Here is a 10,813-nt window from a genome sequence, read left to right as displayed (position 1 = left end):
ATCCCAGAGACTTCTTATATCTGGTGAGTTCTAAAGTGTCTCACTGTGGGCAGATGGAAGAAGAAAGAACTCTTGCAAGTTTGATCATATCAGCCCTGAAATCACTGGGGGAATGAGGGGCTCACATCCAGGGGCAAAGTGTGCGAGAGAATCTGAATGTGTCCACCAAGGGTCTGCGTGGCTGGCGGTGCCCAGGACCCAGGAACCTGAGACTCCTCGGTGCAGGGCTCCTGGTTCTGTTCTCGCACTCTGGGTGTGATCACGGTGGGGGTGGGGCTGGAGAGAAACAACTGACCGTGGTTCCTCCATCTAGAGCAGGGTCCCAAACCCAGTGAGTGACAAAAGGAAGGGGGGGGCCAGGTCTAGCCGGCCCACAGCCAGCACTTCTGAGGGACCATGACCTGCCAGGCAGACTCCAGCAGGTTCTGGGTATTGACTCAGTGAACCCTCCGGCCCGTGGGGAGGTTTTATTACAGTTTCCACACAGACGGGGAAACACCTGGGGCGCTGTCACACAGCAAGCAAGTGGCATATGGACCACACAACACGGGAATTTGGGTGACAGGTCCTGGGCGTCGTGTTGGGGAGACAGTGGGGAAGGGTGGAGACTGTGGCAAACTGCAGAACACAGTCTTAAGGGGCAGTCTGGACTTGTGCCACCAATTTCTTCTCCAGGAGGATGTGGGTCCAGGATGGCCCCATCTCCTGAGACCTGAAGAGAATTGAGGAATTAGATTCTCAAGGAAAATCTCAACTTTTCTACACAGATGTTGGATTCATATTTTTCAAAAAATACCAATAAAGACAAACAAGACACATCCATTGGCTGGTGCTGGGCCACAAGTCCACAGTGTGACCTCCGACCCACGGAGAGAAACCATCGTTCCACACACATCATGGGTGTGTGTGGCGCTGGCTGGGGGGTGTGCAGGTGACAGACACAGAGGAGATGACATCTCTGTACCAACAGCCTGCCCAGCACACCGGTCATGTTCAGGGGTAGCTGCCCACCCAGCTCATGATGTTCAGGCTGCAGAGTTCCGAGGGTGGCTGAGATGAGCTCTCTGGGGGAGGGGTAGAACTCAGGGTTACAGGGATGTGACAGGAGGTGGCCTCGTCCTGATGTACCTCACCGTCCTGGAGTGGAGAGTGATGTCCCTTTTCCGGGGTGGCCCTGGCTGCGGGAAGGCTGGGCAGTGCTGGGCCTGCACTTCCACCGGCCGGAGACAGGCTCTGCCCCTGCTCAACCCTCCTGACCGCATGGGCACCCCACCCCCACGTTCAGCCCTTCTCTCCCTCCCATGGCCTAGGAGCGCGCGGGGCTTGTCCCAGGGGAAGCCACAACACGCCCAGCCCCACGGGGCCAGGGCAGGGCAGGTCCAGGAATTGTCCTCCTGTCCCACGTGGGCTGAGCTGACCCCTGCAGAGGCCAGGACAGAAGCCCCACAATAACTGGCTCCCCCACAACGCCCATCTCTCCTTAAAGCGTCACTCCCGAAGGACGCCAGGAGGCAGGCGCCAGATTTTGGCATCTGACCTGCTCCCCTGTGCTCCCTGGAACCCGAGCGATCGTCTTTTGAAAGCTCTGATGGGCAACAACTGGCCGCTGTCCCCTCGCTGGGAGGGGCGTGCGGAGCTCTGGATGTCTGCAGGGCTCCAGGGACGTCCGGCACGCCAGCCTGTGCACTCGGTCGCTCCCTGCGGACTGCGAGGGTCCCTGAGGCCAAGGCCCAGCCCCAGCCCCAGTCTGGCTCCCGAGCCTGGGAACAGCCGCCAGGAGAAAACGCCAGTCCGCCAGGACTCCTGGCAGCCGCTCAATCTGGCAAATTATTTCTCGCAAATTACTGCTTAAAACTGAAATCCGGGCAGGACTCCGCAAGTTCACGGTGTCTATCATCTGCTGGTTGTCGGCCGCCTGGCACATCTCAGGGCAGGCTGCTCACCTGCGGGTGGGAGAGGTTTCGGAACCCTGGCCGCCCCGATCAGCCGGGCGCCTTCCCCTCTGCTGCTCGTCCCTGATGAGAAATGTGTCCAGGAGGACGCGCCACCACCAAGTCCCCTCTCATGCATTGCCAGGGGCCCCAGGCGTCAGGGGTGACGGGAGCGACGCAAGCACCATTTCTTCTGTGCCATCTGCAGGGGCCACTGACGGTGTCCTGGGCCTCCCCGTCCTGAGGGGGCATCTTCTGATGGCACGGTCTGGGCCAGGTGTAGGGGACACAAGGCTGGGCCAGGTGTGGGGGACATGACTGAAGGATGTTGGACGGCAGGGCGCAGGCTGTGGGTGCTGGGGTCTGGGAGCACGAATGCAGACGTCAGTGCTCACCCAAATCACACAAACTGGAGAGGAGAGGCCAGGAGCCCTTGTTCCAGGGCCAGAGACACGGGATTTATGGCAAGTGGTGGCTGGGACGTGGGGTCCCAGGGCAGCCGTGGAGTGGCTGCATGGCCATCCCTGTTGGATTCTGCTTCCCTCACACCCTCTGTCTGTGGAGATCTCCTTCGAGGGTTGGCTGCCTAGGAACCTGCTGGTCTGTCACTTTCTCCCCTTTGGTCACTGCAAAGACAGATGCTCGCAGCCGTGCCGGTGCCCAGTGGTGTTTCCTGCTCATTGCCCTCTCCCCTTGCCCTGCCCCCTGCTTGTTCCCTCTGCTGCTGGTGCTTGGTGTCTGTGCAGCAACGACAGCCCAGGCTAGCTCCCAGGACTGACGCCCACCTCCTGCAGGAGGCACCCCAGGGTCCTGGGCAGAGCCGGGGCTGGGGGTGGGGGAGGGGCTGATGCATCTTCATCTCTGCTTCCTCCCCGGATTGCCATCCACTCCTCTCTTGGAGCCTCTGCCCAGAATCCCGAGGACCCTGGAAGCTCCTGGTGACATCTGACTCCTGCACACAGGTCACATCAGCCCAGCCACCAAGGCCAGGCCTCCTCCCTCAGCTCTTCGGGTGACACATTCGCTTCTCTTCCTGGGTCTGCATCTGTGCAGATCGGCACGAAAACAGTTCACTTAGGGCGAGGGAGGGGCTGGGCCCAGGGACCGAAAAGCTGGGCTGATGTGACCTCTGCAGCCCCTGGGTGCACTGGGCACCTCAGGGACCCCTCTAGGGGCGGGTGGGGGAGGGGAGAGTCGGGTTGAGCAGAGCAGGGCGGGGCACGCAGCAGGGCGATTACTCTTTCTGAAGAGCAGCCAGGCTGCCGTTACATTCCTCGTCTATATAAAACGTGGGCACAGGCTCCAGAAAACCAGTGTTCCGGTGCCAACTGCGCTTGTCTTTCGGTTACACCCCTTGCATGTTAATCTGCCCATCTCGGTCTGCTCACGTCGGTGTTTTTGAATCCTGTACAATATGCTGGATTTTCCACCCAGACAAAAGCAGTGAACAGGACATAGCTCAGGCCAGGCCCTGTCCCATGGAGGAAGTCATTCATCCTCCTTCCAGCCCTGTGAGGTGGGTGCAGATGAGGAAACAGGCACAGAGAGGCTAAGTGACTGGCCCGAGGTCACTCAGCTAGTGAGTGGTAGGGTTTGGGATTTGAACCCAGGGAGCCTGGCAGCAAAGTCTGTGTTCTTAACCACTCTTCGAAGGGTTCTTAATGAGCCTCAGGTGCAACTTGCAACTGCGGGGACTTTTGTCCGGGGCAGGTAGAAGGTGGTTTCTCCGTGGGTCCTACAGGGCCCCCTGGGAAAGACGGGGTTCGCTGTGACTGAGGTTCCTCCTCTGTTGTCTCTGCCAGGAGCCTCCTCCCTGACCCCTCCCACCATCTGTTCCTTCTCCTTCTTCAGGACCCAGGTCCAGGTCCCCTCTGAGCTCCCGTCGCCCCACCGCATGGGCCTGGCTCAAGTTCTCCCGCACGGTTCCTTCTCCGAGGTTGTCTCCAGTGTTGCTTTGATTCCTGGCTCATTGTCTGTCTCCTGCCATGAGTGCAAGGCCTGTGGGGCGGGGCTGGGGTCAGGGCGCCGGCTCTGGAGGTCTGCAAGGCTCTCCCAGATCGCCCCTGCACCCTCTCACCTGACAGAGGAATGGGGGGCGGGGGCTCCAGGAGCGGTGCCACACGGACACACACCATGGGCACGCAGGACACGGGTCATCATGGGGCCCGAGGACCTTCCAGCAAGAGCGGAGCTGCCTGTGGCCGAGACGGAGCTCAGCTTCCAGAACCTACTCCATGTGGGCACCCAGCCAGCAAACCCGGCCCTGCACCCTCAGCAGCACTGAGGGGGTGTCAGTGTGAGGGCCCCTCCACACCCCTGCGTGTGGGAACCTGCATGTGAATGGGGGAGGGGTGCTCACCCACCCAGCCGGGGTGGGGCCCAGCCCCCCGGTTTGTTCGGCTTCTCTCTCTGGACGCACCCTGACATCTCCGCCGTCTTTGCTTTCCTTCTGGGCTGTTCAGCGAGTGGCGGGCACAGGCGGGGGCGGCATAGAACCTGGAAGACTGGCTTCCCTGTCACACCCTGGCTCAGCCAGGCGGCTTCCTCCGGAGCCGACAGCCGGTGGCGGCGAGTGTCACCGTCTCACAGGAAGATTTTCTCCCGGGGAGGGGTGTGGGCACTGTGTCGCCATGACATCCTGTAGGGTGACTCTTTTCTGAAACCTAAGTGGGTCTCTCTGCCTACCTGTCACTGCAGAGGCGGCTGGAGATGGTGTGGGGTGAGGAAGGGGTGTCGCAGGCCGCGGGAACTCGGGGTGACATGGGTGACGCTCTGTCCCTGGTGGCAGCTGGTGCGGCAGGACCCTCCCAGGTCGCAGTCCGAGGCTTCGGGGCCTGGTGCTCTGGCTGCTCAGCTGGGTGACCCCGGAGAGTCTGGCTGGGTCTCCACCTCCTCACCTCTGACCCCGTCCTGCACCTCCCAGGGCGGTTGGGAACCTGAACGGAGTAAGTAGCGCACAGAGCTGCTCCGCGCTGCAAATTATTCCAAACCTGACGTCGAGTTTCCAGTTCGTGGCCGTCTCTCTGGTCCAGATTGCAAGTGTAATTTTCTGTGTAGGCAACACTGTTACATTACACGGACTAACCTCAGAACTTCATGCAGATTTCACGAGTGCTCCCTAAAGGCCTTTTTCAGGGCCACAGTTCCATTCAGGACACCAAATTATATACACTGTGGTTTTCAAACTTTTTTGAACATGACTCACAGTTAGAAATATATTTTCCATCACAGGACCGTACACATGTTTAAATAATCTGAAACAAAATATTAAGACAACAATCCTTTTAGCAATGGGGATACACTCTGGTGTTTTCTATTCTTTCCCGTCCCATCCGTTACCATGTGATAAACTGAACAACCCACAAATAGGTCCGTATCTGCAGCGATCACTCTGTTTATCTCCTGGACCCACGGTGAGCTCCTTGGACCCCAGGACGGCGTCGTCCTTGGACCCCCACGCTGGGCACTGGGCCTGTTGTTCGGGCTTTGCCAATGCCTATTGCCTGGTAGCTCCGTGCATGGGTCCTTTTTTGCATTTTCTCACATTCTGACTCGTCTGTTTTTGCAGGGTTGGCTGCTTAGGAAGCAGCACCCCGTTTCTCTGGAGATGCGGCTGGTCGGCAGTGGAATACTTGCAGACACCAGAGCTCGGCACGAACCAGTGTGGTGTGCCTGTCACGAGCCACACCCAGGCAACGGTGCCCCAGGGCTGGGGTGGGTCCCCACGGAGGGTCTAGGCATTTTAAGTTAGTTTTACATGCAAACCCAGTGACTGGAAGTGCATGTGTGTTCTCAGTTGTCACCAGGATTCAGGTAAAGATAAACGTCCTTCAGTGCCTTGGACAGTCCCTTGCAATGAATTGGCCTACACAAAATGCCAATCACGTCCCTGGTTTGAGACCCTCTGACCACGATCAAATGGAGATTAGACATAGAAAGGATGATGGGAGTGTCTCTTTCATCCTGTGTAAGCTTTCTTTTCCCCCAAATAATCAGTCAGCAAGGTTTCCACCCTGGGAGACGGCCCTGGGACAACTGGTAGACACGCTTCAGTGAACCGCCTGGCCCTGGACAGCCAGGTTAGGCTGCGGAGCCTAGTAGATCTGCCCTAACAGCTCCATGCTCTCCAGGCTGTGGGTGGAAGGAATGTGGAGGGGGCTCTAATTACTGCGTGTGGGGGGAGCCACACTCCTTTTGGGTAAATCTGCTGCGGTCACACCCCAGCATGCCTTTCTAATCACTGCCAGACCACAAAGAATGCACCCCTTCCCTCCCCTTTGGGTCCGGCCCTTTGCATCAGGGATGGAGAGAGCCTTCCCTCTTCCACCTCAAGAAGAGCTCCAACCTACGGGCCCTGACTCGTTCTTCACATATCAGAGGCTACTGCAGGCACATTCGAACGTATCAACCAGGACTTCGGTAGATTAAGGAGCTGCAGAAAGGTTTGAATCCAACGGATCGGCTGAATCATCGTTTCCCCGAGGAGACGCATTCTTCCTCTTGTTGAGGAATTAAGGCCCCATACTTTCATCTTTAACAACAGGTAAATAACACGATCTCTCCGTGGAAACAGAACCCGGAGGGAAATACATGTTTTACAGCTCCGGCGTCTGGGGCCATATTAACACATTTCATTGTGTTTGCATAATATGTCCTATTTTGCAAAAATCATTTCTCCGGCACAAGTTTACTGGATGCGTGGAAGGTGTTTGCATGCGGCGAACATCCATAATTCTTTTCCCCAATCAAATTAGAAAAACGAAAGGGAAGAATGCCTGCAGAGCCTCTGCTGTACGTGCTTTCTGGGACGCACGATGGACTCACGTTGGTGTCCTTTCCTCCTCTCACATTCCATCCTTTTCTTCCTCCAGAGTGCGCGTAACACTGTGAACCACCTCTTCTCCGACCCGTCACTCATAAACATGCGGTTGTAGGTGGCAGTGGCTTTGGTCCACCCGGCGACCGTTCCTCCTCCTCCTGGTAGCGCTGCCCTGATTTTGTGTCAGGGAAGTAGTCTCTCCCCTTTTCAGTCCGTGCGGGAGAGTCGACGTTAGCTCTGCATTCGGCCTGGACAGCCAGTGTGTCCTCCCTCTTCACCCCCAGCCCCACGTCCTTAGGTCAGAGAGCTTCCTGGTGGCTAACGAAACCCGAGGCCAGACTGGCCTTGATTTGCTGGGAAGGACACCTCTCCTGTCCCAGGATTTTGCTGTGAGGATTGTGAATAGGGCCACCGAGTAGAGAGGTCCTGCTGGTGAAAAACAGCCAAGGATTGGAGAGAAATGGAGCCTTGTCAACCTGATTTGAATTCCTGGATTCAGCCAGGCCTGAAGCTATTGTCCTCGAACAGGTTTTCTTAATCAGGGAACTACTAACTCCTAGGGATTAGATCATCATTGTTGTGGGGTTCGTCCTGTACACTGTAAGATGTTTAACAACATCCCTGGCTTCTACCCCCTGGATGTCAGTAACACCCCTCCACCCACCCCCACTGACACTCAAAAATGACTGTAGATGTTGCCAAGTGTCCTGGGGCGGGGGTGAGGAGGCAAAATTACCTCCATTAAGAATTACTACCCTAGATTGCCCTTAAATTATTTGGGTCAATAAATGTCCTTTTCTTGTTTGTTCCTGTTTGAGTTGGGTTTCTGTTCTTGTCTCCAAGGGGCTTTCTGCCCAAAAGAGAGCTGTCCCTTTATTTATTTATTTATTTATTTTATCCTCACCCGAGGACATTTTTCCATTTTTTGTTCAGATAGAGCGGGAGGGAGAGAGAGGAAGAGAGAGAGAGAGAAACATCGATGTGAAGGGACACATCGAGTGGCTGCCACCCACACGACCAACCAGGGCCGGGGACAAACTGCAACCGAGGTACGTGCCCTTAGCGGGAACCGAACCCGGGTCTCTCTGGACCGCAGGCCGACGCTTTAACCGCTGAGCCAAACCGGCCAGGGCAAGAGCTGTCCCTTTAAGATTCAGGGTGACACCTAATGAAAAGGGCTGCATGGCTGCAAGGAATGATGGGACACCTGTCGTCAAGAAACCAGTGCTAGACTGCAGCTACATGGTTTTATGGTTGGCAGCTATATTCCGAGGGCGTGGGACAGAGCGCCTCCTACCTCACCTGGCTGGTGATGACAGACTGTCTCATGGCAGCCCCAGGGAGAGAGGGGGCGGTGGGAGATGGCCTGGGGGCAGCTCCTCCCACCTCCCTTCCTCTCGGGTTCAAGGAGGGTCAGACTGCGTCCTGCCCAGATCAGATGAGCTGTGGTTCCAGCCCTGCCTAACCCGGGGCTGTGACAGTGCATGCGGGACCCCCAGGGTACAGTTATTAGGAAGAGAAGGGCATTGTCTTTCTGGTGATTGAAAGCACAGCGTACCACTGTAACAACCAGTCCCAAACACGTACAGGGCTCCCGTCATCTGCCCAAATGGGGGGAATCACTGGTCCAAGTAGATGCTTCCAAACATTCCCAAATATCTAAATGTGGGTATTTTGGAGGCCGAATATCCAAGGTTTTTGGTTGACAGTTGTGTCATGTAGCGAACACGTAAGAGCAGGACTAAACTAAAAGGGGGCTGATACAGAGAAGATTGGCTTGGCCCCTGTGCAAGGACGACACGCGCATTTGTGGGGCGCCCTATGTTTTTATGCAAACTGGAATCAAAATATGAAATTTAAAAAAGGAAGCCCGGCCCGTGTGGCTCAGCGGTTGAGCATCGACCCACGCACCAAGAGGTCGCCAGTTCGATTCCCCGTCAGGGCACATGCCCAGGATGTGGGCCAAATCCCCAGCGGGGGGCATGCAGGAGGCTGCCAATCCATGTTCTCTCTCATCCATGTTTCTCTCTCTCGCTCCCTCTCCCTTTCTCTCTCAAATTAATAAAGAAAAAAAAAATTAAAAAGGAAAAAGAACACCGATGGTTACAAAGTGACCTTTACATCTGTCTCGGGCAGGGCTGGGAAAGGCTGCCTAGGATCACACAGCCGAATGGGACATTCTTGCTTGGAGATCCTCCCCTTCTCCGGGCCTCAGGGGGATCCCAGTGGGTATGTGGAGATGATACTGGGATCCTGGTGCTTCGAGGTTTCATCTGCGAGACCTCCCCCTAGGAATGTTCTGGCCCTCTAATTTGGGATGTTGCTGGAGGGGTGATCAGCTCCATCTCAGGCCAAGAGAACATAAAGAGAGAGATGAAGGGAAGACAGGGCAAGGCAGGCGGGAGTTTGGGAGCCAGTGGAATGGGGACAGCCCCTCGTTTTGCGTTTTAATTCCGGTGTTTAGGAAGACGCAGGAATGCTGAGAGTCTGGGGCCAGCTTCAGACTCTTAAACCTTCCTTTTCTCCAGGGTAGACCCCGATTTACCGTCTGTGACGAGGAACCCCAGGCTCACCACTTCCTTGGGCTGAAAGTGAACTCAGGGCAGGGACTGAGGTGAAGCAGGTGGCCACTTGCCTTGGGCACAATAATGTTGGGATGCCCACAAACTCAGTAATCAAGATAAGTATGATTTTGATGCAATACTTTAAAAATCAAAATTGATGTCGAAAAAGTCCGCAACGAACAAAACATCAAATTTTCAAATAAAGGCAGAAGCGGTTGTTTCACCAGGAATTGAAATTCAGATGTGTGCCTCTACTTTCCTGATTGCTCAACACAGTCTGTTTTGAAAAGGACCACCATGAGAACTCTGGCTTATTAAAAAAAAAACTCAAACTCCAAGAAAGCAATTTATATGAGAAACAAACCTGAGATTATTTTTCTAAAACAATTGAGCAAGATTTAACAATAGTCTATGATCTGAATAGATATGATGTCTGAGTCATTCATTGATGGAAATGCCCAACTGAGTTATCTGATAACAGCAAGCATCAAAAACAATCAAACCCTAATCCTAAATGCAAACGCTTTGGGGTTTTCTAAATCTGGCCACTAAAATTCTTGCAGCCAACTCAAGATCCTCACTTTCTTTGTCCCAAAGGACCCTCCCCCATGTCTTGCAACACATTTCTCAGGAAAGAGCATATCTTATCAGGGCATTTCAAAAGCATTCCTTGCTCATCACAGAAACATCCAAAGTACCTACATTATTTAGAAAACGGCAGGAGAGGGAGTAATGAATGCAGAACATGTGAACTACCTGGTTTGCTTTTTTAAAAAAATGCAGCCAAGGCGGAGGAAGCTTCACCAAAGATCAAAAGACAAAATCTCTGCTGTTCGCAAAGTCAAGGCAGTAAAGAGATGCTTAAGCAAAAACAAACCTGAGATTTAACCTTAAAGGGCCTGAGCATGTTAGTGTTTTCAAAGGTGGAGACAACGCCGTAAGAGGGTGTCTGAAGGTTAAGGAAACTGTTATGAAAATGAGAATCGCGCGCTCTGAGCTGTTCACAGCTCGGCCCCTGGAGTGTGAAATTAGCCACCGAAGGCAGATTTCACAGGCGCTTTGGGGCCGCAGCCGATTGGCCAAGGGGCTTCCCTGCCAAGTCCTGCCCACTTGCAAGCTGCCGTCCTTATTCATGCAAAGCACAGATAATCCTGATGTCTGGAGTGTTTTGCATTTATATTGAATGCAGGCTCTCTCCTTCCTTCGGAGTGAGTCTAGAGCTGAGTGCAGGCGGAGAGTGGGGGTGGGGGGAGGGGACGGATGGAACAGACCAACATGCTCACCAAAGTCCTGTTTTCTTTTAAAGAAAAAAACAAAACCAAACCCCACCCACACTGTTTACATTCAGTGGAAAGCTGTTTAGAAAACAGGGATATGGTTACAAATGTTAAACCTTAAAACGTCTCCAAGGGCAGCAAGGAACTCTCGGAGTCTGGGTTTTGGTTCTGAAACAGTGGACAAGGTCCACCTTCCTGGTCACTGGGGAGGTGGGCTGGAGG

At 54.6% G+C, this 10,813-nt stretch overlaps 1 pseudogene; it reads left to right on the top strand.

The window, feature by feature from the left end:
* Positions 1-8,464: 8,464 nt before the first annotated feature.
* On the top strand, positions 8,465-8,579 carry LOC118619429 (annotated as a pseudogene).
* The last annotated feature ends 2,234 nt before the right edge of the window (positions 8,580-10,813 follow it).

The sequence above is a fragment of the Molossus molossus genome, unplaced genomic scaffold (genome assembly GCF_014108415.1).
Source record: "Molossus molossus isolate mMolMol1 unplaced genomic scaffold, mMolMol1.p scaffold_m16_p_6, whole genome shotgun sequence".
Taxonomy (NCBI): Eukaryota; Metazoa; Chordata; class Mammalia; order Chiroptera; family Molossidae; genus Molossus; species Molossus molossus.
This window is presented reverse-complemented; position numbering and strand designations above follow the sequence as displayed.